This window comes from Lepidochelys kempii, chromosome 9 (genome assembly GCF_965140265.1).
Source record: "Lepidochelys kempii isolate rLepKem1 chromosome 9, rLepKem1.hap2, whole genome shotgun sequence".
Lineage (NCBI taxonomy): Eukaryota > Metazoa > Chordata > Testudines > Cheloniidae > Lepidochelys > Lepidochelys kempii.
The window spans coordinates 24,961,354-24,984,764 of NC_133264.1; the positions used below are offsets into that span (position 1 = coordinate 24,961,354).

A 23,411-nucleotide genomic window follows, 5' to 3' on the forward strand; every position below is an offset into this window, starting at 1 on the left:
ACCACCTCCACATAAGCGATGGCAGAGAGGAGGTTTTACAGCAGGTTGGGAGAGAAACAGAGGGCTAGGGCCAGTCCTGTGGCCACAACCCGGACCCTCATGCAGGGGTCTACCCCAAGGACTCAGGTAATATAGATGAGCTAGATAGTTGCAGTGGAGAAGGGACTGCAGAGCTGCTGTCCGCAGGTTGGTAATGGATTTAATTCTCCCACCACCTGCCTCTATAGTTCCCATTTACTCATACTTTTCCAGGGTGGGGTGAGGATCCAATCATCCTCTCCCTGTTCATGAAGCCGAACTCCCATTGACTTCAGCTGGAGTTCTGCCCGAGGAAGGACTGAAGAAACTAGGCTAGACTATCAAAAATGACACCCCCCCCCAAGTGTCTGTAACTATCCTGATACAATGGAAATGGCAGAATAACACCCAGCACGCTGGGGCAACTGGGCTGCGGTCAGCACAGCCCGCCCCCCCACCCCCCAGCGGGGAATTGATCTGCCAGGATCCTGGCCTTACACTGACTACAGCGGGAGTAGGATCCGGCCCCGCAGCTCCCCACCCCTTTCCCCGACTGCTGCACGGCGTCTGCGGCCCCGTGTGCTCCGTGCCCGGGGCAGGCGGCGCGGGGCGCTCCGGTCCGGCCGGCTCCCGCTCCGGGTTTCTGCTGCTGTCGCCGCGCTGCTGGGGGGATCGCTGTGCGTGTTTGAATGAGGACGCAGGTTGTGGCGGCGGCAGAGCGGGTGCCGGCCCCTTCTCCGCTGCTTGCTCCTGCTGCGGGGCTGGGGCAGAGCCGTTCCGCAGCCGCTGCGGGGGGAAGTGCCCTGGCGAGAGGGAGCCGCTCAGAGGTACGAGCTGCCCTGGGGAGCGGCTCGAGGGAGAGGGGCGGGGGGGGGGGGGCTAAGGACAGGCACCAAGTTCCCGTCAACTTCCCCGTGGCAGGCGGTGGCGGCATCCCCGGCCGTTGTGTGGCGCAGCCCCCCGGGCAGCCGGTTTCTTCTGTCGGGGTAACACGCTCGGGAGATGGGTAGGCGCTGCTGGGCCGGTGCAGACGCCTTGGAGCCATCAGCCTCCCTCCCAGGGGAGCTTCACGCCAGCGGGCTGTTACCAGCTTGAGGTGCAGCCCAGGGGAGGCAGGTTTTGTTAGCTTCCTTGGAGTAGATGTAATCGCCTCTCCGAGTGTCTCGGCCCCAGGGAGCCAGGGGAGAGGTCATTGTGTCCGCGACAGCCCCCACGAACGGTTAAGCCCTCCGTTTAATGCCATGGAAATGAGGAGCTCACGCTAGTCTCAAAAGGCGTGAATCATTGGCATTTAATGGAAGGGGGACAGAAGGCAAAGAGAGGCGAGGAGGGTAGACAGAAGAAATGACTGATACCCAGTTACTAGATAGACCCTAAGCAAGCGTCTCAGTTATTTTTGAACAGCTACGAATGTGCCTTCGTTCGCCTGGGAGCTGGAAAGCCGCAACACTGGAGTGCGGATCCCTCTTGAAATTGGTACATCTTTTTCATTCATCTGTTTTCTCTAGACTAACCAAACATAATTGGCCTGGCAGATATTTTTTAAGGATAAGTGTTCTCTTGTGTTGCTGGTTTGTACTTTTCCAGTTTGCCACCTGCTGTGTGACCCAAAGTGGGCGCTTGAGAGAGACAGAACTCTTTTGCCTTGTATGTTTTGATTTTAGATAACATTAATTAAGAATAAAAAGTAGCTGTGCAAACAGTGATGGATCTGATTAAACTCCAGTCAAGTAAAGTCTTCTTGATTTAATATTTCCTTCTTTGTAATACACTTGTATTGAGCGGATGAGTTCAGAGATGTAGGTGAAAGAGAGAGCAAAAAGTTAGCCTCTGAAGAAAGGTTAATTGCTTTTCTTGTGGGTCTCCCATCTCATTTTCTGTACCCATTTAAGTCTTTTGCAGGTTAACTGAAACTCACCAGAGCCATAAAAGTTAAGATAGCCAATACAGATTATCCCGTTGTTTGGGAAGCATATTTCCTTATTCTTAAACAATCTTCTCAGTGAATGTGAACAGAGTTTGTTTACCAGGAGTGTTAAATTTGGTACATGTACATATTTCTTAGATTATGATGTTAACAGGCTTATATTTCAGGTGGCTCAGCACAGCTTTTGTCCTTCCTGCTCCGCTCAGTAACCCAATGTGGTTATTTAGCTGATGTATGGTACGCATCATATATGAGAAAGCCGATGAGCCTTTTCTAGTAGTTATTGCCACAAACAAGAAACATGGATTCCTAAATGGAGTTAGGGAATTCTTTAGCTGTAGTTGGAATTGATCTCCTTGCCCTGTAAAAGGAATTAAATGACTAGGGCCTTACTTTTTGATTATATGGAATAAAGTGCAGTATGTTGCTATATAATACGTTATTAAGTGCTTGGTCTCAAGGACAACAAAGACATCTGAATTAAATAATCATTTTTCTGCTTTGTAAGACTAGTTCTCTTATCATATCCTATTAGTAAATGGAATAAGATATTGTGTGTTGCCCTCACATCTCATGGTTAAAGAAAGTTTTGGCATTCAGATAGTTTATGATCCTGTTTGCTGGTTTGTATCTTGCAGCAATTCCCTAATTCCCAATGACATGTGTTCCTATTGGTTCCTGGAGGTAAATTGCAAAGAACAATGTTAGCAGGGAGTCAGATAATTAGATAGAAAAACCTAGGGGGGATGGGGCTGAAACAAAGGCAGAAGGGTTTGGTGCAGTCTAGATTTATAGCCAGGCAAAATTGGTTTTGAAAGAACAATAGGTTGAGTAATTTGGTCCAGGATTTTTTTAAAACTTGCACCATTGAAAGAATTTCTGATTTGGTCATCGGCTTCTTAAAAGTTTATAGCCAAAGTGTCTAAAATAAATATGTATAGTCAGGCTTGGAAGAATTTATTTTATTGGTAAATGTCAGTAAAGTCAATTTCACTGTATGCATACAAACTGACAAAAATTTTGCATTGATGATAATCAAAATTTACAGATAGGCAAAGAAAACTGCTGCTTGTGAACTTATTAGAGTTTGACTTAAGAATATTTACCTTGTATACTTTGACATGTGATGTTGACAATTGCATTTTAACAGTTATAAAGCTTGAACTTTTTGAATCTCAACATCTACTGTCCTTAAATAATTATTATCTGTAATAATTATCCCCCCATACTTTCCCGCAACTGAGAATGTAAATTGATAAAAATCAAACAAAAAAGCTCAAAATCCATATTTCTTCACAACCATGAAAATTTAAATAGATAAAAATAGGGAAAAATGCTTAAAAATAAACATTGATATTATCCCTGGACATTATTTAAAAAATTGAATTCTGCCAACCCTATCTACAGTATTTGACATCTTTTTTCAGTTAGAATGTTCTTCTGGTTGATGAGATGCTTTAAAGTTCTACAATACGTCAATACGCTGAGGCTATAAATAAACCATGTCTTTTATCTGAGTTCCAGTGAAGTCCTCTATAAGTACCATCTTTATTACCTATATCTCACTATAAGGAGCTCATGCCTTGTTCATATGAATAACTTTGAAAGAAATATTGAGCCTGGAGAGAGAAATTGTGTTGGCAATTACAACATTAATTCAATGCTTCTTAGGCATTATTTGATATTCAAGATACAGTTGATATGAAGATAAGTCATAAAGAGCTGTGTATCTCTTCCAGGGTCTGTTTCAGGAATTGTATTAAATTGTATTTATTTTTTCAGTTCAAAGAGAAAATATGAAATAGAATTCCTATTGTTCATTTAGACCCTCATGTACAAAAGTTTATTTTTGTCTTGTTGAACAAGAAGAGTGTGAGATTCAGAAGGCTACGGCTTCCAGGAAGCTGCAGGTCCTCAGCATTTCTCAGCATTAGACCCTCAGTTTTGTTAGGAATATTTAGGGATGAAATCCTGGTCCCACAGAAATAAATGGGAGTTTTGCCATTCAGATAGGAGACCCTAACTGCTGTAGGTTTCAGAGTAACAGCCGTGTTAGTCTGTCTTTGCAAAAAGAAAAGGAGTACTTGTGGCACCTTAGAGACTAACCAATTTATTTGAGCATGAGCTTTCGTGAGCTACAGCTCACTTCATCGGATGCATACCATGGAAACTGCAGAAGACATTATATACACACAGAGACTATGAAACAATACCCCCTCCCACCCCACTGTCCTGCTGGTAACTGTTGTAGTTGATCTTACCGTTACAGAGGTCTTGTGATTAAGAAAAAGGACTGAGAGTCTAGAGAGCTGGATTCTGTTTGCAGCTCTGTTGAAGGAACTGAGGCATTGAAGTCAATATGAGTTTTGCTATTGACTTCAAAGGGATGAGAATTTCACCCTGAGTGTATTTTTAGCATCTATATGTAGCACTTTTTGGTCCAATCCTGTAAGATGCTGAGCACTCTCAGCTCCCACTGACTTAACCTCAGCACCTAACAGGATTGGGTCCTTTCTGAAAGCACTTTACAAACATCTAATTAAGGCTTTTTTAAACTGAGTTTTAGCCCTAAAATAAAAATTAAGAAAACAAAAAAACAAACAACCCTCCCCCCCAAAAAAACCCCCCAACCTCCCCCCCCCCAACATTATTTCGCTAATTGTATCTTCATCCTTTGTGATATGTATGGCTCACAGCTGTGTGTCTGTTGTAATTATTCGGTTTAGTTAAGTTGCTAGAAGATACGGCACATAATTCTGGAGAGCAAAAGAAATGAAGAAACCGTCCAAAAGAATCATGCATAATTCTTAAGTTACCAAGACAAATGTAAGACTGTATCAGTGGTATCAAATGTACTATTCAGGGCTTCTTTGTTCAAGAGATGTCTGAGTTATAAAGTACAGTGTTTGCGTCCTTTACATACACTCTGGTTATATATTTGTTCTTAAGGTTCATGACCCATATTTCACAAAGCTCCAGAAACTATTAAATATAAATATGGTTACTATTCAGGTACCCATATCCAAAACATTTCTGCCATAACAGTACTTAAAAGAAGTCTGGGTCCAATCCTGCAAGACTTACTAACACAAGTAGTCCCACTGAAATCAACAGAACTACTAAAATAAATAAAGATTACTCATTGGTGTGAGGGTTGCAGGTTCTATACAAAAGAAAAAAATCTACTACTGCTGTAGTGTACACACTGTTGAAATCTTCCTGTATTGTTGAGCAACAGCCCCTGGAGTAAGCCCAACAGAGTGAACAGATACTTATACCTTCTATATAGCCTGTGAAGGATTCAGTTTCTGGATAAAAGGTTAGGTTGTATAGCAAAAGAATATTATGATTTATCATCTGACTATCAATGATTAATTAAAAGATTTATGGAACTGGCTGAAAAACATTTTCCCATTTTAAAAGTCTATAAAATAGGGATCAGCTGGTACTTCTGGACCAAGTGGAGTGGAACTCATTTTTGTAACAATGCCAGCTCAGCTTGGGATGTTGCCTAGGGAATTGAGTTAGCGCTTCTGTCATTTCACCCTTTAAGGCCTGTGTTCCAAGATGACTTTGGGAGCAAGCATCAATATTTTAAAGGGAAAAAAATCTCTCTCCATATGAGTTGTAGGTGAAGTTATCCACTATTGATTTGCTGCTAGTAGATCCCAAGCCTGCCGTTAAGCAGGAGTGCCCTTTGCATTGATATGTTGTCAAGAAATACTATAGACATCAAAATGGTTTGATCCTCAAAATACAGGGGAAAATTCTCATCTCAGGTCTTTATGTTAGTACTCAGCTTCAGTATTCAGAGTTTCTTCGATTTGTGTGACTTTTCTTGTGATGTTAGGGAATGCTAATACTGTAGTTGAGTATTACCATGTGGATCTGAGGGGAGAATCTTTCTGTTACTACAAAGAAGCTTAGGCCCTGTCTACACTACCACTTATGTCAGCAAAATGTATGTTGCTCAGTGGTGTGAACCCCCACCCCCATCCCTCCCGAGCAACATAAGTTTCGCTGGCATAAGTAGTGTGCCTAGCACTATGTCTGTGGGAGAGCTTCTCTCTCCAATATAGCTATCGCTGCTTGTTGGGGTGGTTTAATTAGGTAGACGAGAGAGCTCTCTTCTGTCGGCATAGAGCAGCTACATGAAAGATCTTACAGTGGCTGGCGCAGCTGCATCGCTACAGTTGTGCCGCTGTAAGCTCTCTACTGTAGATGTAGCCTAAGCGAGACAAGTTGCGTGAGGTAATATTTTTATTGGAAAAACTTCTGATGGTGAGAGAGACAAGCTTCCGAGGCACACAGAGCTCTCAGGTCTGGGAAAGGTACTCCTAGCTAGCATCACAGCTAAATGCAAGGTGGAACAGATTGTTTAGCATAAGCAGTGAGCACATATTCCAAGGGACCATTCCAGGTAGAGTGGCCCATTAACACCTTGAATGGTCCCTTAGAATATGTGCTAACTACTTACGCTAAACAATCTCTTCAGCCTTGCATTTAGCTGTGACACTCAGTATCTCCTGAAGAAGAGCTCTTGTAGCTCAGGAAAGCTTATGCTCAAATAAATTTGTTAGTCTCTACGGTGCCACAAGTCCTCCTTTTCTTCTTGTAGCATGAACGCTTGCCTCTCTCACCAACAGAAGTTGATCCAGTAAAAGATATTACCTCACCCACCTTGTCTATTTAATATTCTGGGACCAGTACAGCTACAACTACACTACATAAAAAGAAGCTTGTCCTTTAATGAACACTGAGTAGGGTTTAATGGTTATATCACCTAAGGACCTACTCATGCTACAATTGAAGTCAACAGTAGTTTTGCCATTTAGATCAGGTCATAACTGTAGGTCCTCTTGAAGTGAGCTGTAGCTCACGAAAGCTCATGCTCAAATAAATTGGTTAGTCTCTAAGGTGCCACAAGTACTCCTATTCTTTTTGTGAATACAGACTAACATGGCTGCTACTCTGAAACCGGTCCTCTTACAGTTAGGGATGTCTTTGCAGCTCTGTTACAGACGTCCTGTGTAAGTTTGGGAAGCACAGTCTGTCTATGCCTCAGTTTCTTCCTCAGTAAAATAGTGTTGATAAAATTTACCTCCTTCACAGACTTATGTTGAGGCTCAGTTCATTAGAGCTTGTAAAGTACATGAAAGATGTTTGAGACGAAGGTGCTTCAAAAATGCAAAGTAGCCTTATTGTGTCTTCCTCTCTGTATTGTACAGTGCTGAGCATATTGTTGGCACTCAGAAAATAATAAATATGTGGTTGTGATTCATACTTTATATCACTATTTCATTTGTAGTTAGTCACATTTTTAGTTAGTCACAAATTTTCATTCGTACTATTTGGTGGGAGCTAATTTAAAATAGCTTTTATTTTGCCTTTAAGAAAATTAGGTCTGGTTTTCTGGGCAACCTTTATAAGAGTCAATGAAAATTAATTACCTCTTGTATGTCAATAGATAGTCACTAGTACTACAGATCATACCATCTGTATGGCATGTAGGATATAGGCACATGAAGCAAGCATCTCTGATTGCTGTATGGATTTCCATTTAAGCCTTGAGTTATATACTGAGTTTAGAATGCATCCACATACTTTTTCTAGGAGAACCATTAACTCTTAGTTGTCAGACTGTCACTAAAGGAGTATTGTTTGGTTCAGCGGTAGTAAAAAATAGATTGTTTGGTTAGTGAAGGCCGATAATTTTGTTTGTGTTTTAATGGGGTAGTATAGCTGTCTGTGTCAAAATGGTCTTGTTAATATGCAGCATCTTTGGCTGTCAAGCTATGATGGCCTATTAAAATGCCATGTGCTTTCTTAATTAGAGTTTTAGTATTGATATATGATTCTTTGTATTAGTTCAGATTATTATTATGAAGGATGAATAGTAAAAAAAAGACACAAGCATGTAGGGACAAAATTATAAAGGCAGGAGTGTTGTAAGCAAGAGATGAGAAGTAATTCTTCCGTTCTACTCAGCACTGATAAGGCTTCAACTGGAGTACTGTGTCCAGTTCCAGGCAACAAACTTGGGGAAAGATGTAGACAAACTGAAGAAAGTCCGGAGGAAAGCAACAAAAAAGATCATGTTTTCTAGAACTTTGACCTACAAGGAAAGATTGAAAAAACTGGGTTTGTTCAGTCAAGTATGTAAAACGTTGTTATAAAGAGGATGGTGATAAATTGTTCTCCTTATCCACTAAGGATAGGACAAGAAGTAATGGGTTTAAATAGCAGCAAGGGAGATTTAGGTTATATGTTAGGCTTCCTAATGACAAGGGGAGTTAATCATTGGACCAAATTACCCTGGAAGATTGTGGAATCTCTGTGATTGGAGGTTTTTAAGAACAGGTTAGATAAACCTGTCAGGAATGATCTAGATCGGGGAAGTCAATAGGCAGAACATGGGTCAAATCTGGACTGCCAGATGCTTTTGAATGGACCCCAAAATCTTCTTATTTAGTTGTTATTATTATCATTACTGTTATTGCTGTGTGAAAAATGTTTCTCTGGAGTCTGGACCTTGACTATATCTTGACCAAGAAATTTGGACTTTGACTAAAAATGCTTGACTACTCCTGGTCTAGATAATACTTAGTCCTGGTTCTGTGTAGAGGACTGGATTAGATGACCTGTCAAGGTTCCTTCCAGTCCTACAGTTCTGTTATTCTGTGATTCTATTTTTTCCCTTAAAAAAAACAAAATTCTTAATCACTGTTTCCCAAACTATGGGTCAAAGACTCAGAGGAGGCCTGGCGAGATCCATGGAGGCTGAGGTCAGTTATCAAATAATGTAAATGTTTTTTGGGAAAAAAAATCAATAAATATAAAATAATAAAAGTAGATACCCACTCTAAGTCCTGTCATGATGTGTCCTTATAAGGATGATCAATTTGCTCGTCCATTAAAATACCAGCTGATGGTTTACTGTGGACAATTTCAAGAGGTGAGTGTGTAGGAGGCTGCTTTTCCCTCTGTTAGTGAACATGTGTGTGTGTGTGTGTGTTTGAATTTATTTTATACAAAACAGGAAAAGCCCCATTACAAACATTGTTTCCTAGGTATGACACAAAGTGCAAGTAAATTTATTAGAGCATAAGTGCATGTAGCCATGCACACAGACCATGACCAAATGTATCACTGCATTGGAATACCAGATGAGTCGAGTGTAATTGCTAAGGGCCAAAAGCACTACTGAGCCTCATGTCACCGTACATGTTGCGTACATCATTCACTCTTTGTTTGGGCTCAGGTCTGGCCCGAGGTGATTCAGAAAGATTGATCATTGCATAGCAAGCTGTTCCAGTGATGGCGAAAAAAGAAAGTGAGGAAATACAATGGCAAAAACATGATGTATGGTTTCTGTATTGATTGATGCAAAACAACTGTGTGTGGTATGATGGAAAGTGATTGTGGCTGAGAACAGGAAATCTTCAGAGTTGACACAATATTTAGAAACCAAACTTCAGTCAGTGAAAGACAAATCTGAGAATATTAAAAAAAAATAAAAAATCAACAGGGTCTGATTACCCAAACCGGCAATATCAGCATGAACCCCACTCTGGCATTTAATGGTTATCCCTATTTGAGATGGGTGCTATTCCAGAAAATCTTACCGTTCTGTGAGCAAGAGGTATAGTTTCAAAAGTTACAGGGCCTGAAGCAGCTACCAACTTGTAAACATTGGGCTTCTCAAATAACAACTGTTTCATGCTATGTTTCAGAGGAACAGCCGTGTTAGTCTGTATTCGCAAAAAGAAAAGGAGGACTTGTGGCACCTTAGAGACTAACCAATTTATTTGAGCATGAGCTTTCGTGAGCTACAGCTCACGTGAGCTGTAGCTCACGAAAGCTCATGCTCAAATAAATTGGTTAGTCTCTAAGGTGCCACAAGTCCTCCTTTTCTTTTTGTTTCATGCTATGTTAGTGATGTGGCTGACGACATATGAGAACAACTGCTTTCCAAACTCAGAAAGTGTGACTACTTAGCAAGTTGGAAAGTCTCTGGTGCTGCACAACTCCTGGCTTTTGCAAGGTGTGCCTCTGGTTGTTCTGATGAAGAGGCAGGTTTTTTCTAAAGCTATGCTAGAACATGGGAATGTTTACTGAAGGCATTTCTGGAAACAGACAAAGATTTACATGGTTCTCAGGTGATGATAGGTAAGCACAATGTAGCCTTGTTACCATTCTGAATCAGCGCACCTATTGCTCCATAGTGTCACTGTTTCATACACTGCTATGCTCTTGTTATTAGGAAAAGGCCTTAAAAGCTGTGCCAGGTACTTCATGAAGCTGTTAAAGATGTGAATGTCATTAACAGCTGTTAAATGGATTCTTTATGTTCTTGGATCACTCTGTGAGGACATTGGTTCCTTTCACCAGCATTTGCTGTTTCACACTACAGTGAGGTGGCTTTCATATAGATAAAGTGCTAACAATGCACTTAAGACCGGAGTTGCATGCTTTCTTGAATGATAGCAATGTCCTCTTGCTCACACCCTCAATGATTCAATATTGGAGGCCTGCATAGCCCACTTTGCTGACATCTTTAGGCACTGAAATGAGTGGAACTGTTTTCTCCAGGGGCGGAATAGAATTTTCTGTCCTTGAATGATAGAACCATTCATCAGAAAACTTGAATTTTGGTCTTCTCAAGCATGATGAGTAAACTTGGAGTCTTCAGTCTTCATTGAAGGAGCTGAAGACCTGGTTGGGAATTATCAGGAACTCCTAAATTGGCATCTGAGGGAACTTAATTTTCCCAACGGCGGAACTATTTCCTAATGACCCCTCATGGGAAAAAGCATGGGTAAAGATACTATTGATTCAGTAGCACCGGGTAGGCCCTGGTAAAACAATTTGGCAGACCTCTCCTGAATTCCTTTTATTTGTAGTACAGGTAATGAGTGTAAGAATTAAATATTAGTACACTAGGCTAAACATTCCAGAATGTAGCTTATTACAAAATAAGAGGAAATACAGCTGTTAGCAATATAATTTGTATTGCTCTGATATGATTTAGAGTTATTGATTGACAGACTTACATTTTCTTTTTTTTACATGTCCAAACTTTTACACTGCATGTTCACTGAGGAAAGTTTATTAGCCTTAAGAAACAATGGTCTGTTTTGTTAAAATTTCCTCATTATTTATTGTGCATTCTGAAGCCTTGAAATGTATTTTTAATTTTTCCCTGTCCCAGGGGTGACCAACCTGAGCCTGAGAAGGAGCCAGAATTTACCAACGTACATTGCCAAAGAGCCACAGTAATATGTCAGAAGCCCCCACATCAGCTCCCTCCTCTCCTGCGCCCAGTGCCTCCCACCGTGGCCCACCAGCAGCCCTGCCGGTCAGCGCCTCCCGATCAGCTGTTTCGTAGCGTGCAGGAGGCTCTGGGGGGGAGGGGGCGGGAAGGGGTGGAGTGGGGGCAGGGCCTGTGGCAGAGCCAGGGGTTAAGCAGTGAGCACCCACCACACACTGGAAACTTGGGGCCTGTAGCTCCAGCCCTGGAGTCGGTGCCTATACAAGGAGCCGCATATTAACTTCTGAAGAGCCACATGTGGCTCTGGAGCCACTGGTTGGCCACCCCTGCCCTATCCAGTGTTTTTTCAGACACTTTTTTTCACCATCCAGGGTGCCTTGTACTACCCCGTCTGTCTGTCAGGTTTTTAAGGTCAGGCTTGACAAAGCCCTGGCTGGGATGATTTAACTGGGAATTGGTCCTGCTTTGAGCAGGGGGTTGGACTAGATGACCTTCTGGGGTCCCTTCCAACCCTGATATTCTATGATTCTATGATTCTATGATTCTGTCCAGGGATGGCGAGTTGTACTGGCCCATGGTGCTTGCCCGAGCTCCAGGAATATTCAGAGCACAGGGGCCCAGCTGCACCAATGTTCGGGGCCGGGTCTCTCCCCTGACCCCGCCTGCCGCCCCCGTGCAACTCCCCCCGGATTGCTGCCAGCCGGGTGAGACGTGCTCCCCAGCCGCTGTGCATTCCAGCCCCGTGCAGTCTCTTCCTCTCGGCAGCCAGCCCGCGCGCCTCCACCCCACCCAGTCCCGCCGGGCTGACCGCTCCGCCGGGAGGGCTGCGTTCAGTGCTGGGCTGCGGGATGGGGGGGGATGGGACGGAATTCCATTGTTCAATGGGAGGGTCCACTTTGCGGGGGGTGGAGAATGCAAAGGATACTACCAACTCGGCGCCGCCTGGCCCACCTCCCCTCACGGCAGCGGAGAGAGTCACAGGTGAGTCCCCCTTCCCCGCAGAGACCCCAGCAGATGTAAAAGGGCCTGGGGGCCCCGCTGCCACCACCAGCGGCGCAGCGAGGGTAAAGCGGCTTCCTGCCTGCCCTCGCTGCGCACGGCACGCCACTCCTGGAAGCAGCCAGCACGTCCCCTGCGGCCTCTGGGAGTGGGTGTGTGTGTCTCCGCACGCTACCCCCGCCCTGAGTGCCGACTCTGCCATTGGAACTGCGGCCGATGGGAGCTGCGGGGGCACTGCCTGCGGGCGGCGGCGCGCGGAGACCCCCTGCCCCCTTGCCTAAGAGCCGCTGCCAGAGGGGTGGGCAGGTCGCTTTCGGGAGCTGCCTGAGGTAAGTGTCGCACCCCCTCCCGTACCCCAACCCCCTGCCCCAGCCCAGAGCCTGCACCCCGCACCCAAACTCCCTCCCAGAGCCCTCCCCCTGCTGCATCCCAACCCCCTGCCCCAGCCCAGAGCCCACACCCAAACTCCGTCCCAGAGCCTGACCCCTCACCCCTCCTGCACCCAAACTCCCTCCCAGAACCCTCCCCCTGCTGCATCCCAACCCCCTGCCCCAGCCCAGAGCCCACACTCAAACTCCGTCCCAGAGCCTGACCCCTCACCCCTCCTGCACCCAAACTCCCTCCCAGAACCCTCCCCCTGCTGCATCCCAACCCCCTGCCCCAGCCCAGAGCCCACACCCAAACTCCGTCCCAGAGCCTGACCCCTCACCCCTCCCGCACCCAAACTCCCTCCCAGAACCCTCCCCCTGCTGCATCCCAACCCCCTGCCCCAGCCCAGAGCCTGCACCCCGCACCCAAACTCCCTCCCAGAGCCCTCCCCCTGCTGCATCCCACCCCCCTGCTGCATCCCAACCCCCTGCCCCAGCCCAAAGCCCACACCCAAACTCCGTCCCAGAGCCTGACCCCTCACCCCTCCCGCACCCAAACTCCCTCCCAGAGCCCTCCCCCTGCTGCATCCCAACCCCCTGCCCCAGCCCAAAGCCCACACCCAAACTCCGTCCCAGAGCCTGACCCCTCACCCCTCCCGCACCCAAACTCCCTCCCAGAGCCCTCCCCCTGCTGCATCCCAACCCCCTGCCCCAGCCCAAAGCCCACACCCAAACTCCGTCCCAGAGCCTGACCCCTCACCCCTCCCGCACCCAAACTCCCTCCCAGAGCCCTCCCCCTGCTGCATCCCAACCCCCTGCCCCAGCCCAAAGCCCACACTCAAACTCTGTCCCAGAGCCTGACCCCTCACCCCTCCCGCACCCAAACTCCCTCCCAGAGCCCTCCCCCTGCTGCATCCCAACCCCCTGCCGCAGCCCAAAGCCCACACTCAAACTCCGTCCCAGAGCCTGACCCCTCACCCCTCCCGCACCCAAACTGCCTCCCAGAGCCCTCCCCCTTCTGCATCCCAACTCCCTACCCCAGCCCAAAGCCCACACCCAAACTCCATCCCAGAGCCTGATCCCTCACCCCTCCCGCACCCAAACTGCCTCCCAGAGCCCTCCCCCTGCTGCATCCCAACCCCCTGCCCCAGCCCAGAGCCTGCACCCCGCACCCAAACTCCCTCCCAGAGCCCTCCCCCTGCTGCATCCCAACCCCCTGCTGCATCCCAACCCCCTGCCCCAGCCCAAAGCCCACACCCAAACTCCGTCCCAGAGCCTGACCCCTCACCCCTCCCGCACCCAAACTCCCTCCCAGAGCCCTCCCCCTGCTGCATCCCAACCCCCTGCCCCAGCCCAAAGCCCACACCCAAACTCCGTCCCAGAGCCTGACCCCTCACCCCTCCCGCACCCAAACTCCCTCCCAGAGCCCTCCCCCTGCTGCATCCCAACCCCCTGCCGCAGCCCAAAGCCCACACTCAAACTCCGTCCCAAGGCCTGACCCCTCACCCCTCCCGCACCCAAACTGCCTCCCAGAGCCCTCCCCCTTCTGCATCCCAACCCCCTACCCCAGCCCAAAGCCCACACCCAAACTCCGTCCCAGAGCCTGATCCCTCACCCCTCCCGCACCCAAACTGCCTCCCAGAGCCCTCCCCCTTCTGCATCCCAACCCCCTACCCCAGCCCAAAGCCCACACTCAAACTCCGTCCCAGAGCCTGACCCCTCACCCCTCCCACACCCAAACTCCATTCCCAGAGCCTGCACCCCCTCCTGTACCCAAACTCTCTCCCTGAGCCTTAGGCAGGTCTGTTTGGGGACGGGGAGGGGTGGTGGGACTTGGACCCGTTCTGGGCACCACCAAAAATTATAGAAACCTGCCGCCCCTGTGTCTGTCTGTCTCCAACTATTGTCTCTTGTCTTATATAAAGATTGTAACTCCAGTGAATTGGAGGCTCTGTCTGTATCACTTCTGAATTGTGGATAATTTTATGAAATTAAGTCTTGAAGTTACGGTGTCTTGGAAAGTTTATATGGATAAGGCCCTAAGTGTTTCTCACATCTACCATTGAATCTTGGCCATAAAATGTTCTTTGTCATTTTTGGCAGAGAATGAAGTTTGTTTACAGATCATAATTCCTGTCACCGTAAATAAAAGAGAAGAGAGAATAATATGCTGGCATGTTTCTCTTTTCTCTTTGTTGATATGAAAGCAAGATTTTAAGTTCCCAAATGTTATTAATATCCTTATTGTAAAACAAATAGCTTGCGTTGTATACTCACCAGTACCCTTTATTGCTGACTAAATTATTAAAATGACAAAACTGATTTTCTATTAAACCATAGAGTCAAATTATCTACTCCTATCTGCACTGTGACATAGGTGCTGAAACTAGGCTTGAAATGGTTTCCATCATGTACAGAGTTTACAGTTTGGTTCAATGGCTCTCAGCACCCCACTATACAAATTGCAATACAAACCCCCTGCATTGTGTCTCTCTTTTGCACTACAGAACAGATCTCTTACATATTCTGCATTTGTCCTACGTGCGTAACTTCATTGATGTCTATAGCCCTTATTCTCAATGTTAAATGAGTGCAAAATATATACTACAGACCCGTAGTGCTGATCAGAGGAGAATTTTGCACAGAAAATATATGGAGCCCTTCAAATTCTAGATTGCTGGTTCAACTTCAGCCTAGTTAAATACTGGCCAAAAGTTGTCACCATCTAGTGCAGGGGCGGACAAACTTTTTGGCCTGAGGGCCACATCAAGTTTCCAGAATTGTATGGAGTGCTGGTTAGGGGAGGCTGTGTCTCCGCAAACAGCCAGGCGTGGCCTGGCCCCCGCCTCCTATCCGACCCCACCCTGCTTCTCATCCTGATGGACCCCCCGGGACTCCTGCCCCATACAACCCCCCCGTCCCCTGATGGCCCCCCGGGGACTCTTACCCCATCCACCACCCCCTGCTCCCTGTCCCCTGACCTTCCCCAGACCTCCCACCCCTGACTGCCCCCTGCTGCCCCATCTAACCCCCCTCATTCCTGACTTGCCCCCCGGGACCCTTGCCCCATCCAACCAACCCTTCTCCCTGTCCCCTGACTGCCCCCAGAACCCTTGCCCCTGACTGCCCCTCGCTGCCCCATCCAACTCCCCCCTCCTTCCTGACTGCCTCCCCAGGACCCCTGTCCCCATTCAACCCCCCTGTCGTCAGCCCTCTGACTGCTCCGACCCCTATCCACACCCCTGCCCCCTGACAATCCCCCCAACTCCCCTGCCTTCTGTCCAACCATCCCTGCCCTGTTACCGCACTGCCTGGAGCACCGGTGGCTGGCGGCACTACAGCTGTGCTGCCCAGAGCACTGGGTCAGGCCGCGACTTTGCAACTGTGCCGCCCGGCCGCCCAGAGCCTTGCACTGACGGTGCGGCGCGCTGAGGCTGCGGGGAAGGGGGAACAGCAGGGGAGGGGCTGGGCAGGAGAGTCCTGTGGCCTGGATGTGGCCCGCAGGCCATAGTTTGCCCACCTCTGATCTAGTGGGTATCTGGTGGCCTAAGTGAAATAAGTAAGTGGCCCTCATCCATATTTTAGTGGGACAGATGGGTACATCACAAAAGCCACCACCATAGTCAGCACTAACTGGCATCTTGGGTGTTCACCATCAACTTAATAGTTACTCCACACCGGGTTTCGCTAAAAACATGTTCAAGGACAATGAAAAGTCTTATATTTGTAAGCAACATTCAATTTTTATGTCTCAGTCTTCTAAAAGTCTTTTAAAATTGGTTTCAGAGTAACAGTATATATTATATAAGTATATTATATTACTTATAATCTGATCAGTGCAGCAGCTGGTCTTCTTGCAGAGGTTTGAAGGTTGTTTTACCAGAAGCAGCTGTGTGATTTATTAATTAAATATATTGGTTAGTAAAAACATGGGCTAGAAATGACAGCTCCTTTTCTTACATTTCATAATAAGGCAGATTGGCGCTCAGGTCTATGGGTGATTATAAACTTTGATGCAAGGAGCAACATGTTAAATATACCCCAATTTGTCAATAGGTAACAAAGCAAGGTGGGAGTGTAATTGGGTGTCACTGTTTAGCAGTCTTGTGCAAGTAATGTCTTCCCTCTCACTTATGACTTGCTCAGCATATACTGGTATTATAAAGTGCAAGAGAAATTTGAATAGCTCTAATCTTTGGATTGTGTGACAGCATATTCTAGGATATTAGAGAGACAAGATGGGTGAGGTAATATCTTTTATTGGATCAACTTCTTTTGATGAGAGAAACAAGCTTTTGAGCCGCACAAAGCTGAAGAAGAGCTTGCTTTTCTGTCTCTAAGCTCTCTTACCAACAGAAGTTGGTCCAAAAAAGGATATTACCTCATCCACCTTGTCTCTCTGATATCCTGGGACTGACACGGCTACAGCAACACTGCACGCTCTAGGATATGAGAGTAAAAGTGCCGTGCTGTCCTCTGCTTTGGCTTTACCAAGCATTTTCTCCGTTTGTTCAGAGCCAGATTCTGCCACCCATACTCGTCTAAAATAGATACCCAGTCCAATATGAATAAAGATAGCAGAATCTGGCCTTTAGAAATGTAGGGCTCGATCCCGAAAATGGCGTATTCACATGAGTAAGGGGATGTAGGACTAGGTCCCTAGTGTAGAACACCATATGTAAATGGCTAAACCTAATTTACACAGCCGAGCAAACTGTATGAAAACAGTATTCATAAAAACATGGTTCTGGCTAACATGGTCCCTCCTACTGCCTGCATATGGTCTAAGTACAGGAATATGATATGAGCAACGCTGGTTCCATTTCTGACTTTGCCAGAAATTTCCAATCATACTCTGGATAAGTCACTTAACTTCTCTGTGCCTCTGTGCCTCCCCATCTATAAAAGGAGGCCAGTAATACCAATTACACAGGCATGTTGTAAATTCCTCAAGCACTTTGACATTCTCCAATGGAAGGTGCTGTACAAGTGCAAAATATTTTCACTACCTCTGTCTTTGTGTATTCTGGGGGCAGTTGAAAGAAACACATTATAGAAATCGATGGGGCTGCACAGGGTGCAAATCAGCACAGAATATGGCCTGCCACCATACAGGCTCACTCCTCTATCCCAACTCCAAAGTTAAAAGCCAGTGTTTTTCTTGTGAGCACTATATTCCTGCTAGCCAAACACCTACCACTATTGCTAGACAGTTGGTCTAGAGGTATGGGTTTTTTTTCTGATCCAGTTGTCTGTGGTACTTATAAGAGTGGTTCTCTGGAAATTCCTAAAGCTAGTATGTTATTACTTCTAATCATGCCTCTTCTGTGCCCTGAAACTGAGTCTCTTGCTTGGCTTTGTTTGGTTTTCTTGCATGCTGCCTGACCTGTAGGATAATATATTTTCAATTCTCTCCCCATTCCTCCACCCCCTGTTGTTGTACCCACTCATTTTCTGAAAGTTCTCTGTAGCTTTCAATAGTTTTCTGAGCTAGGCCCTCTAAAGTTTCTGTCAGTCACAGGGATTCACACCCCCACCCATCATGGCCTGAGGGTTGGTGCCTTTTCCATATTATTGCCTCAGTGCTTCACAGCATTCTTACTGGATTACTTTTTGTTTTGGAGTAAAACATAAATCAACCAGGCACAGGAGGTTATTGTGTGTGGCGCCTCTTGGAAGGTCTCAATATTGATTTATTTATTTTACCATCTGGGGTTCCCTTTTTTCTAAAGAAAGGGGGAATATTGCATTTGATGTTTGCAAAAGATGGTAACAGGTACTGGGCTGCAATAGTAAAATGGAATAGTAAGATTGGTTTTTTGGCAGTGGGGGAGGGGATTCAGTGGACTGTCATCTGCTCTGATCAGTAGGAATCCCTGATGGTCAGCCAGTCAGTATAACTGGTGTCTATTGAAGTGTTTCAGGAACAAGGAGGGAAGGGGGGCAGTTGAGAGAAAATGGGATTAGTAATCTCCCCATCCAGTGCACTGCTCACTTTAATGTAGTTAATCTGTCTGAACATTAGCAAGGATATGAGACAGGGAAAATTGGTATGAATTCTCAGCCTTTTAGTGTGAAGTGGTCAGGTGCTTAAAACCCCGTCTGCACTACTAAACTGCAAAACTTCAAGGTTGAATATTGCTGCTGAGCATTTCTAGTACTGTTTGTTCCTGAAACATTAACCAGTCTGGTTTGTGTAAAGTGGTTCCTTGTGAGCACATATAGCATTCCCTCCAACTATTGCTATACCAGTGCATTGTGGGTCTGCAAAAGTAGTGACCTACTTCCCTGAACAACTCCCCAGGGGACAGTTTTTGTGTGAGAGAACCTGCAAAGTACTGTGGAACCAGAAAGTTCTTCTAACCTTGTGTTCTAGGGATATCAAGTTACAAACCTTTTGGGGTTAGGAGTCCCTGTTGATCAAAAACTAGGTGTATTCTTTATCGAGTATTTAACAGAGGATTCATATACTGGAGTTACATACATTGATGCAAAACCGATTTGTGTACACAGACACACATGTTGGTGCAAAACTAATTTTTTACACACACAGACAATTTTAGAAATGGAATAACTTAGTAAAAGCTTCCAGATAATAAAAAGAAACCCTCAGCCTGAAGAGTTTACTCAGTCCACCTTCCATTGTTTCTATTTCTTACTGTTTATGAACATATGTCTTTTTATTAGGGATGTCGATTAATCACAGTTAACTCACGCGATTAACTCAAAAAAATTAATCGCGATTAAAAAAAATAATCATGATTAATCACACTTTTAATCACAATGTTAAACAATAGAATACCTATTGAAATTTATTAAATATTTTGGATGTTTTTCTACATTTAAAATATATTGATTTCAATTACAACACAGAATACAAAGTATATAATGCTCACTTTGTTATTTTATTACAAATATCTGTAGTGTAAAAACGATAAAAAATAGTATTTTTCAATTCACTTCATACAAGTACTGAAATGCAATCTCTTTACTGTGAAAGTGCAATTTACAAATGTAGGGGTTTTTTTTGGTCACATAACTGCACTCAACACAACAATGTAAAACTTTAGAGCTTACAAGTCCACTCAGTCCTAGTTCTTGTTCAGCCAATCGCTAAGAGAAACAAGTTTGTTTACATTTATGGGAGATAATGCTGTCCTCTTCTTATTTACAATGTCACCTGAAAGTGAGAACAGATGTTTGCATGGCAGTTCTGTAGCCGGCATTGCAAGGTATTTACATGCCAGATATGCTAAACAGTCATATGCCCCTTCATGCTTTGGCCACCATTCCAGAGGACATGCTTCCGTGCTGATGATGTGCTCGGGGAGCATTGTATGTCTCCTTCTCTGTTTTACCTGCATACTGCCATATATTTCATGTTATAGCTGTCTCGGATGATGATACAACACATGTTGTTCGTTTTAAGAACACTTTCACTGCAGATTTCACAAAACACAAAGAAGGTACTAATGTGAGATTTCTAAAGATAGCTACCACACTCAACCCAAGGTTTAAGAATCTGAAGTGCCTTCCAAAATCTGAGAGGGATGAAATGTGGAGCATGCTTTCAGAAGTCTTATAAGAGAAACACTCCAATGCGGAAACTGCAGAACTGAACCACCAAAAAAGAAAATCAGCCTGCTGGTGGCATCTGACTCAGATGATGAAAATGAGTAGGCATCAGTCCATACTTTTTGGATCATTATCGAGCAGAACCCGTTATCGGGATGGACGCACATCCTCGGGAAGCGTGGTTGACGCATGAAAGGACATATGAATCTTTAGTGCATCTGGAACGTAAATATCTTGCGACACCGGCTACAACAGTGCCATGCAAATGCCTGTTCTCACTTTCAGGTGACGTAAACAAGAAGCAGGCAGCATTATGTAAACAAATGTAAACAAACTTGTTTGCAGATGTAAACAAACTTGTTTGTCTGAGCGATTGGCTGAACAAGAAGTAGGACTGATTGGAATTGTAGGCTCTACAGTTTTACATTGTTTTATTTTTGAGTGCAGTTATTTTTTTGTACATAATTCTACATTTGTAAGTTCGACTTTCCTGTTAAAAGAAAAGGAGTACTTGTGGCACCTTAGAGACTAACCAATTTATTTGAGCATGAGCTTTCATACAGCATATGCATCCGATGAAGTGAGCTGTAGCTCACGAAAGCTCATGCTCAAATAAATTGGTTAGTCTCCAAGGTGCCACAAGTACTCCTTTTCTTTTTGCGAATACAGACTAACACGGCTGTTACTCTGAAATCTGTTTCCTGTTAAACAGATTGCACTACATTATTTGTATTAGGTGAATTGAAAAATACAATTTCTTTTGTTTTTTACTGTGCAAATATTTGTAATCAAAATAATAATATAAAGTGAGCCCTGTACACTTTGTATTCTGTATGGTAATTGGAATCAATATATTTGAAAATGCAAAAAACATCCAAAATATTTAAATAAATGGTATTTTATTATTCTTTAACAGTGTGATTAAGTACGATTAATTTTTTTAATCACCTGACAGCCCTACTTTTTACCAAATTAGGTTCAATGGCATATATCACAAACTTTGTCCATCAGTTGGGCTGCATAGAGCCAATTACATTAGCTTTGATACTTTCAGTGCTTAAAGTTAGGCTTTTATTAAGAGACTGGATATTTGGGCTGCTGTGAATCTGGTTATGTTTCACCCTGACCTTTCAACTAGAAAAAGGGCTGGGATAGCATAAGACCTTCACATATGGGTGTTCAGTAATCACATTAAAGTACTTGGATTAAAGAGAAATTCCTTTTATAAGTATTCCATGCCATTCAGTATTAAAAATCTGATATTAAAAAAGTTACTTGCACAATTGTGTGCATACTTGCTATGTGTAGTTAGTGGGATTGCACATAAGAATCAAATATTTGCATAGGCAAATAGATATACACACACAATCAGAGTATTGCATATGCTCAACTTTTTAAAAAAATCCAGCCTTTAAACTTGAGAAAAATGTTGGAGGAAAATATTTTACTTAATTTGTCACACTTGTCATTTCTAAAGTGTGTGTGTATATATGAGAAAAAGAAAGTGGTCAGAAGTCAGCAGAAACTAGTTTATCTACTCATCTAGTTGTAAACCCCTATTATTTCAATTGCTATATGTCCCTTGATATGAATTATTTACATTAAAAAGTCTCCAATTATCCAGATAAATTCCTTATCCCCCATTTCATTGGGATAAATGTGGATCTATTCTAATTCCTTTGACTATTATTTTATTACATGAACTGAAACTAATGAGAAGCAAACTCCATAGTGAAATCTGTAGTTTAATTGTGTTGAATTCTGATGCCCTTTGCTAGGGTTATGGCGTATTAGGTGCAGCAGTTCCCATTTGTCCTTTCTTGTTCTTGTTTAACTCATGGTCATTTTTATGAGTTTTTAATGTCTCTTAAAATCATGGCAGATGCTCATTCTCTTGTTAAACTAGTCCACATTTTAATGACACCAGTAAATAAAGTACACTCTAATAGAGTGTACTGAATCCAGTGCTTATATATTTTATTGCAAGATGTATAAAACATTAATGAAGAATTAGATTCTGATTTGTTCTGTGCATAAGAAGGCGGGGGCGGGGGAAGAGGAGTGGGAACCAGAAACCTCCATTGCCGGTTGTATTCACAGTCATTGCACCTAGCTAGCTAACATTCATAGTGCCTACGGGAAGGAACGATCAATTGTGAGCATGGATATCTTCTTGCCTTCACACCACAGCAGCAGAGCAAAGCCATCATAGGGGGTGAGGGTCCTTTTTGTATTGGTCCTTTTCAAAGGCTGCTGTGACCTATGCTTCCCCTGTGTCAGTGTACCTCTGAGCTCCTGTATGAAGAGCTGTGGTTAAAGCTGTAATTTAATGCTAACTGTAGAACCGTTGGTAAGTGGATACATAAGTAAACTGTAATTTCTTGTATAAAATAAACAAGTGCTGGCAAACTGAATTTGAAGATAAATTGGTTTTGCTCAGGTAATGTCATTTTGTGAAGTACCTTGGAAGGCTTTGTGAGTTACAGTACTCAAGGTACCAGAATAACCTTTGCTGACTCACACACAACTTTTAGTTGATTCATTTTTATTGAAAGAATAGTTCTTTTAACTTCATGTATTTCTAGAGGCTGCTTCATAGAATCCATTACTGAGCTGAGTTTAGGTGTTAAGTACATTTTAACTTATTGTATTGTATTGTGAATGGGTTCTTGCCGATTTACAATAACCTCTTTTTGCTGAGGTAGGACACTAACAGAGATTTGTCTTGTGCCAGTTCGGGGGGGCTGACCAGTGAATTTTGCCTCTTGTGAAATAGCGACATTACAGCTAAATTACAGCGCCAACTACTGATTACTTCAGAAGATTGTTTTATGTAAATTAGGCCTATACTACACACAGATTTTGTACTAGTGTAACAATCATGGTTATGGGTGTGATTTTTACATTGAAATAGTTACATGGTACAACCACCAGTATAGATGCAATTATACCAATATAAACAATGGTATAGTTTATTCCCCTTCACGTACAGAATAAACTGTATTGTATAACCATTTTTATACTGTTATAATTGAGTCCACATTAGGAGGATTGTACCACTTGAGGTAGATCAGTATTGTTAAAGAAGAACAACTTTTGTGTGCAGACAAGCCCTTAGTATTTGCCTTTATATTTTTTAGTCTTCGGGGAAGAGACCAGTCTTTTACTCTTTGTTTGTACAGTGTACATTACCCAGGACCTGATCCTGACTGGGGCTCCTCAGAGCTACCATAATACAAATAATAGTATAGAT

General features: G+C 44.2%; 1 protein-coding gene across 4 annotated transcripts in view; it reads left to right on the forward strand.

The window, feature by feature from the left end:
* Positions 1-700: 700 nt before the first annotated feature.
* The window catches only part of PLCH1 (phospholipase C eta 1), a 163,049-nt gene continuing 140,338 nt past the window's right edge, over positions 701-23,411 (forward strand). For all 4 annotated transcript variants that reach the window (XM_073359624.1, XM_073359623.1, XM_073359625.1 and 1 more), the window contains exon 1: positions 701-845. The gene's annotated coding sequence lies outside the window, so the exon portion shown is untranslated. The remainder of the gene's footprint in view (positions 846-23,411) is intronic.